Here is a 7500-nt window from a genome sequence, read left to right as displayed (position 1 = left end):
AAACCTCCATAAATCACTCAGGCCAGCACCCATTGATTTTTGCCCGTAAATAGTGCTCCCAGAGCGGGTATGGAATTCTGGATGCCCCCTAAAAGCAATTTCAACCATGGCACCTGGTAACCCAAAAAATGAAACAGAATATTTTTTGACTTTTTTTGGAAACCTCCTTAAATCACTCAGGCCGGACCCCCATTGACACGAGAAGAAAAAACAAAACAAAAATTTCCAGAAGAAAAAACATAGAATATTTTCTGACTTTTTTTGAAAACCTCCATAAATCACTCAGGCCAGCACACATTGATTTTTGCCCGTAAATAGTGCTCCCAGAGCGGGTATGGAATTCTGGATGCCCCCTAAAAGCAATTTCAACCATGGCACCTGGTAACCCAAAAAATGAAACAGAATATTTTTTGACATTTTTTGGAAACCTCCTTAAATCACTCAGGCCGGACCCCCATTGACACGAGAAGAAAAAACAAAACAAAAATTTCCAGAAGAAAAAACATAGAATATTTTCTGACTTTTTTTGAAAACCTCCATAAATCACTCAGGCCAGCACACATTGATTTTTGCCCGTAAATAGTGCTCCCAGAGCGGGTATGGAATTCTGGATGTCCCCTAAAAGCAATTTCAACCATGGCACCTGGTAACCCAAAAAATGAAACAGAATATTTTTTGACTTTTTTTGGAAACCTCCTTAAATCACTCAGGCCGGACCCCCATTGACACGAGAAGAAAAAACAAAACAAAAGTTCCAGAAGAAAAAACATAGAATATTTTCTGACTTTTTTTGAAAACCTCCATAAATCACTCAGGCCAGCACACATTGATTTTTGCCCGTAAATAGTGCTCCCAGAGCGGGTATGGAAGTCTGGATGCCCCCTAAAAGCATTTAAGGCTCTGTGTGTCTTTAAGCACCATATCCTTGCTGTGTGTGTGTGAGCTTTTCTTTGACATCTGTTTAGAGAAATGACTGATTTACAGTTCATGAAGGTTGCCTAATCACACACTTAAAGTTTTGGAAAGATCTGACTTTTTTAAGCCTTTGAAACAGCACCTGTGACCCCATTTTAAGGCACTTCCGGTTGGCACAGGAAGCTTAGAATCAACACAGGTAGACCTCATAGTGGCTTGATGGATTGACATTGAAGACAGGTTCATAAGACATTCATAACCCACATAGGGTTTATTTAAAGAATGCACGTTACATTTGCATATGATTCAACAGTGAAAAACATCACATCATATTGCAAACATAACACAGTGTTATATTTGCAATATGATGTATTGAATCATATTGCAAACATAACAGTGTGTTACATTTGCAATATGATGTGTTGAATCATATTGCAAACATAACACACACTGTTACATTTGCAATATGATGTGTTGATTCATATTGCAAATGTAACGCGCATTCTTTAAATACTTTAGAAATACAAAATTGAACATCCTGATGACCTCAGGATGGCCGGCCAGTGTTAGTGGTTCCTCTCCATCGCTCGTTGCGTGAAAATTTCATCATGTCGATTTTGCTGATGGTACCCCCGCGTTGAAACATATTGCAATTGTACAAAAGTCAACTAGCAAGTCGGTGTCCATCAGTCAATTGGATATTTTCAGACACCAAACTGATACCATCTGACACCAAACTCACTTTTTCCAACTCCTTTAGAAGCCAACTATAACATATTTCAGAGCAGGCCCAAAATTCACAGCGCCTTCCATTTAAACCATAATAAACCAAATAATACGTAGTTATGTTCTAGCTGCGGGTCCAATTTTCACATTATGTTTAGCCCTATGTGAGGCGACCTCGAATCCCAAGTTTCGGCTCGATAGTTCATTCGGTGCCCGAGCAAAACCCTAATTGGTGCTGAAAATCCACTGTTTTCATTGCCTTGCTACGGGGTCCTTGAATGAGCAATCAAACAGGCTCGTTGGAGTTTGTATCTATGGGCCGAGCCGGTTTCAATGCACCTAGTCTTGAGACTCTGGGACTTTTCTAAATGTCGTCCATTTCGTTGAGCTGAAATGAATTGAAAACATAGCAAATACACGAGGCTGTTTATCGGTCCGAGAACCTTCTAGAGCCACATAAATCACCGTGCACAATCGACCTGAGGTCTAGAACAGGTTTGTAAATTTTCAGAACTCTAGGTCTGACGGTTCTTTAAAAGTTCAAACAAAAGTAACTACTACATGCACTGTCTGCCTCTTAGCCCCTCAGTGTGTCCCTCCATCATTTCTGTTGATTTTGTATTTTTTTTTTTTTTGAAATCTGATGGGATGAATGACTGATTTACAGTTCAGGAGGGTTGTCTATTCACATATATGAAGTTTTGGAAAGATTTGACCTTTTTAACCCTTCAAAACAGCCCATTTGACACCAATTATGGCACTTCCGGTTGGCACAGGAAGTTGAAAATAAACACATATACTCACTGGAGTATGCTGTTTGAGAATCCTGAATTTTAAGTCTATATGTTAAAATTTGACTGATTTACATAGGGCTGAATGCACTATTTCTCTCAAACTGCAGGTTGGCTATTGCAAACACTTTTAGGGTGTTTTAACCACTTCCGGTTGCTCCAGGAAGCTTAGAATCGACACAGGTAGACCTCATGGTGGTCTGATGGACTGACATCAAAGACAGGTTCATAAGACAATCATAACCCACATAGGCTTTAGGTTGAATTTAGAGGTGCAGTCAATGTATTCCAATGGGGAGACATTTCATTGTAAACTATTTCATGTAAACACCTTCTTTTAACTGTGAAGGGTTAATGCCACAAGGTCAAGGTTAGGCTTGCACAGATCGGGAGGACCTTAGGATTGTTCCTGAGGTGAAATTGTGCATCTAACATTAACGGTTCTCTCTCTGTCTCCCAAAAGCAAATGAAATTGACATTAAGGTCAAAAGGTCATTTGTGTCCGTTCTCTTGTAACGGTCGCTGCGCTCAGACCGAGCGAGCTACGGTCAAGCGGGGCGTCTCGTTGAACTCGGCACGGCCTGGAGATAATAGTAATGCCATTGCAGGCTTTGTGTGTCGTTAAGCACCGTACTTTTTCACTCCATCATTGCTTGTGTGTGTGTTTGTGTGTGAGAGAGAGCTTTCCTTTGACATCTGCTTAGAGAAATGACTGATTTACTGTTCATGAGGGTTGTCTAATTACACAAATGAAGTTTTGAAAAGTTCTGACCTTTTTAACCCTTCGAAACAGAACCATGACTCCATTTTAAGGCACTTCCGGTTGGCACAGGAAGCTATAGTTAAACACATGTCTTGACTGGGGTATGCTGTTACAGAATCCTGAATTTGAAGTCTATACGTTAAGAATTGACTGATCTACATAGGGTTGAATGCAGTGATTTTTCAAAATTGCAAGTCATGTATATCAGGACATCTTTTAGGCTGATTTAACCACTTCCGGTTGCTCCAGGAAGCTTAGAATCGACACAGGTAGACCTCATGGTGGTCTGATGGACTGACATCAAAGACAGGTTCATAAGACAATCATAACCCACATAGGCTTTAGGTTGAATTTAGAGGTGCAGTCAATGTATTCCAATGGGGAGACATTTCATTGTCAACTATTTCATGTAAACACCTTCTTTTAACTGTGAAGGGTTAATGCCACAAGGTCAAGGTTAGGCTTGCACAGATCGGGAGGACCTTAGGATTGTTCCTGAGGTGAAATTGTGCATCTAACATTAACGGTTCTCTCTCTGTGTCCCAAAAGCAAATGAAATTGACATTAAGGTCAAAAGGTCATTTGTGTCCGTTCTCTTGTAACGGTCGCTGCGCTCAGACCGAGCGAGCTACGGTCAAGCGGGGCGTCTCGTTGAACTCGGCACGGCCTGGAGATAATAGTAATGCCATTGCAGGCTTTGTGTGTCGTTAAGCACCGTACTTTTTCACTCCATCACTGCTTTGTGTGTGTTTTTGTGTGTGAGAGAGCTTTCCTTTGACATCTGCTTAGAGAAATTACTGATTTACAGTTCATGTGGGTTGTCTAATCACACAATTGAAGTTTTGAAAAGTTCTGACCTTTTTAACCCTTCGAAACAGAACCATGACTCCATTTTAAGGCACTTCCGGTTGGCACAGGAAGCTATAGTTAAACACATATCTTGACTGGGGTATGCTGTTAAAGAATCCTGAGTTTTAAGTCTATACGTTAAGAATTGACTGATCTACATAGGGTTGAATGCAGTGATTTTTCAAAATTGCAAGTCATGTATATCAGGATATCTTTTAGGCTGATTTAACCACTTCCGGTTGCTCCAGGAAGCTTAGAATCAACACAGGTAGACCTCATAGTGGCCTGATGGACTGACATCAAAGACAGGTTCATAAGACATTCATAACCCATTTAGGCTTCAGGTTGAATTTAGAGGTGCAGTCAATGTGTTGCTATGGGATGACAACGACATGCTAGTTGACTTGCTAGGCGACTTTTGTACAATTTCAATATGTTTCAACGCGGGGGTACCATCACCAAAATCGACATGATGAAATTTCACCTAACGAGCGATGGAGAGGAACCACTGTCACTGCCCGGCCATCCTGAGGTCATCAGGACGTTGACTTTTGTATGTCCAAGGTATTTAAAGAATGCACGTTACATTTGCAATATGATTCAACATCACATCATATTGCAAATGTAACAGGCATTTGCAATATGAAAAACATCACATCATATTGCAAATGTAACGTGCATTCTCTTAAATACTTTAGAAATGCAAAAGTCAACGTTCTGATGACCTCAGGATGGCCGGGCAGTGATAGTGGTTCCTCTCCATCGCTCGTTTTGTGAAATTTCATCATGTCGCTTTTTCCTCATGGTACCTCCCCGTTGAAACATATTGCAATTGTACAAAAGTCAACGAGCAAGTCAGTGTCCATCAGTCAAATAGATATTTTCAGACACCAAACTGATACCATCTGACTCCAAACTCACTTTTTCCAACTCCTTTCGATGCCAACTATAACATATTTCAGAGCAGGCCCAAAATTCACAGCGCTTTCTCTTTAAACCATAATAAAACAAATAATACATAGTTATGTTCTAGCTGCGGGTCCAATGTTCACATTATGTTTAGCCCTATGTGAGGCGACCTCGAATCCCAAGTTTCGGCTCGATAGGTCATTCGGTGTCCGAGCAAAACGCTAATTGGTGCTGAAAATCCACTGTTTTCATTGCCTTGCTACGGGGTCCTTGAATGAGCAATCAAACAGGCTCGTTGGGGTCTGTCTCTATGGGCCGAGCCGGTTTCAACGCACCTAGTCTTGAGACTCTGGGACTTTTCTAAAGGTCGTCCGTTTCGTTGAGGTCAAATGAATTGAAAACATGGCAAATACACGAGGCTTTTTATCGATCCGAGAACCTTCTAGAGTCATATAATTCACTGTGCACAATCGACCTGAGGTCTAGAACAGGTTTGTAAATTTTTAGAACTCTAGGTCTGACGGTTCTTTAAAAGTTGGAACAAAAGTAACTACTGCAGGCACTGTCTGCCTCTTAGCCCCTCAGAGTGTCCCTCCATCATTTCTGTGTGGGTGTGAATTTTTTTTTTTTTGAGATCTGATGGGATGAATGACTGATTTACAGTTCAGGAAGGTTGTCTATTCACATATATGAAGTTTTGGAAAGATTTGACATTTTTAACCCTTTGAAACAGCCCATTTGACACCAATTATGGCACTTCCGGTTGGCACAGGAAGCTGAAAAAACCCACATATCATCACTGGAGTATGTTGTTACAGAATCCTGAGTTTTAAGTCTGTATGTTAAAAATTGACTGATTTACATAGGGTTGAATGCACTATTTCTCTCATACTGCATGTTGGGTATGGCAAACACTTTTAGGGTGATTTAACCACTTCCGGTTGCTCCAGGAAGCTTAGAATCGACACAGGTAGACCTCATGGTGGCCTGATGGACTGACATCAAAGACAGGTCCATAAGACAATCATAACCCACATAGGCTTTAGGTTGAATTTAGAGGTGCAGTCAATGTATTCCAATGGGGAGACATTTCATTGATGTAAACACCTTCTTTTAACTGTGAAGGGTTAATGCCACAAGGTCAGGGTTAGGCTTGCACAGATCGGGAGGACCTTAAGAACACTCCTGAGGTGAAATTGTGTTTCTAGCCTTAACGGTTCTCTCTCTGTGTCCCAAAAGCAAATGAAATTGACATTGAGGTCAAAAGGTCATTCGTGTCCGTTCTCTTGTAACGGTCGCTGCGCTCAGACCGAGCGAGCTACGGTCAAGCGGGGCATCTCGTTGAACTCGGCACGGCCTAGAGATAATAGTCATGCCATTTTGGGCTTTGTGTGTCTTTAAGCACCGTACTTTTTCACTCCATCCTTCCTTTTTGTGTGTGTGTTTTTGAGTGAGAGAGCTTTTCTTTGACATCTGTTTGGAAAAATGACTGATTACAGTTCATGAGGGTTGTCTAATCACACAAGTGAAGTTTTGAAAAGATCTGACCTTTATTACCCTTCAAACCTGACCCTATGGCACCATTTAAGGTACTTCCAGTTGACATAGGAAGCTGAACGTGAACACATACCCTCCTTGGGGTAGGCTCTTATATAATATTGAGTTTTAAGTCCTTATGTTAAGAGCGGACTTATTTAAAGAGGGTTAAAGGAGTGTGTGTTATTTCATAAAATCATATAAAATCACAGGATTCTCGCAGAGCTTCGAGACCCACTTTAAAAATGTACGTCTGAACACAGTGCAACTGGATCTGTGATTTTTTTGAAAAAAAAAATCCTCTTTGTGAACATCACCAAACGGTCAATGTACGATTTCTCTTAAATTACAATAGATAAATGGCTGGTTCTTTTTTTCCTGACACCGTATGCTTATGTACTTTGACATGAAGCGGTCAAATTAGCACCCCACTTGCGTTTTAACCCTTTAATCTCAGAAAAATAGCCATAACTCAAAAAGCGCCGAGGTCTCGACGCCATCTTGTTCGGGGCCAACTGCCCATTACTCCAAACCTACGCTCGCCGAGTTTCGTCTTCGAAATATTTTCAGTTTAGGAGAAAAGGCCGCGCTCGTTTGCCTAGTGCTCGTGCGCCTGCAATATGATTTATTTTCCCTCTTGTGGGAATTTTCGAGAATGCAGAAAAAAGTCAAAAATTTGTCATTTTTATAAAACGGAAACCGAAATTCCGAAACGTTTTTTTGAGTGACTTCCTGAAAGAGCTCTCCGCCGCCCACGGCCCGACGCCGTCCGCGATTTTCTGCGACGCAATAAGACGTCAGGTAAGGGACCGTACATTTGCAATGGGACTTTCTTCACTAACCATACGGCTCCCGTCTCAGAGTTCCCTTAAGGTATGTAAGGGAAGTCGGCAAGTCAGATCCGTAACTTCGGGATAAGGATTGGCTCTAAGGGCTACTTCAGCCCCGGACTGGGAGCGGTCCCAGCGAGGTGGTTTCCAATGTTACATTTTGTCCCTTAAGGACTAAATA

Source organism: Salvelinus fontinalis, unplaced genomic scaffold (genome assembly GCF_029448725.1).
Source record: "Salvelinus fontinalis isolate EN_2023a unplaced genomic scaffold, ASM2944872v1 scaffold_0658, whole genome shotgun sequence".
NCBI lineage: Eukaryota > Metazoa > Chordata > Actinopteri > Salmoniformes > Salmonidae > Salvelinus > Salvelinus fontinalis.
This window is presented reverse-complemented; position numbering follows the sequence as displayed.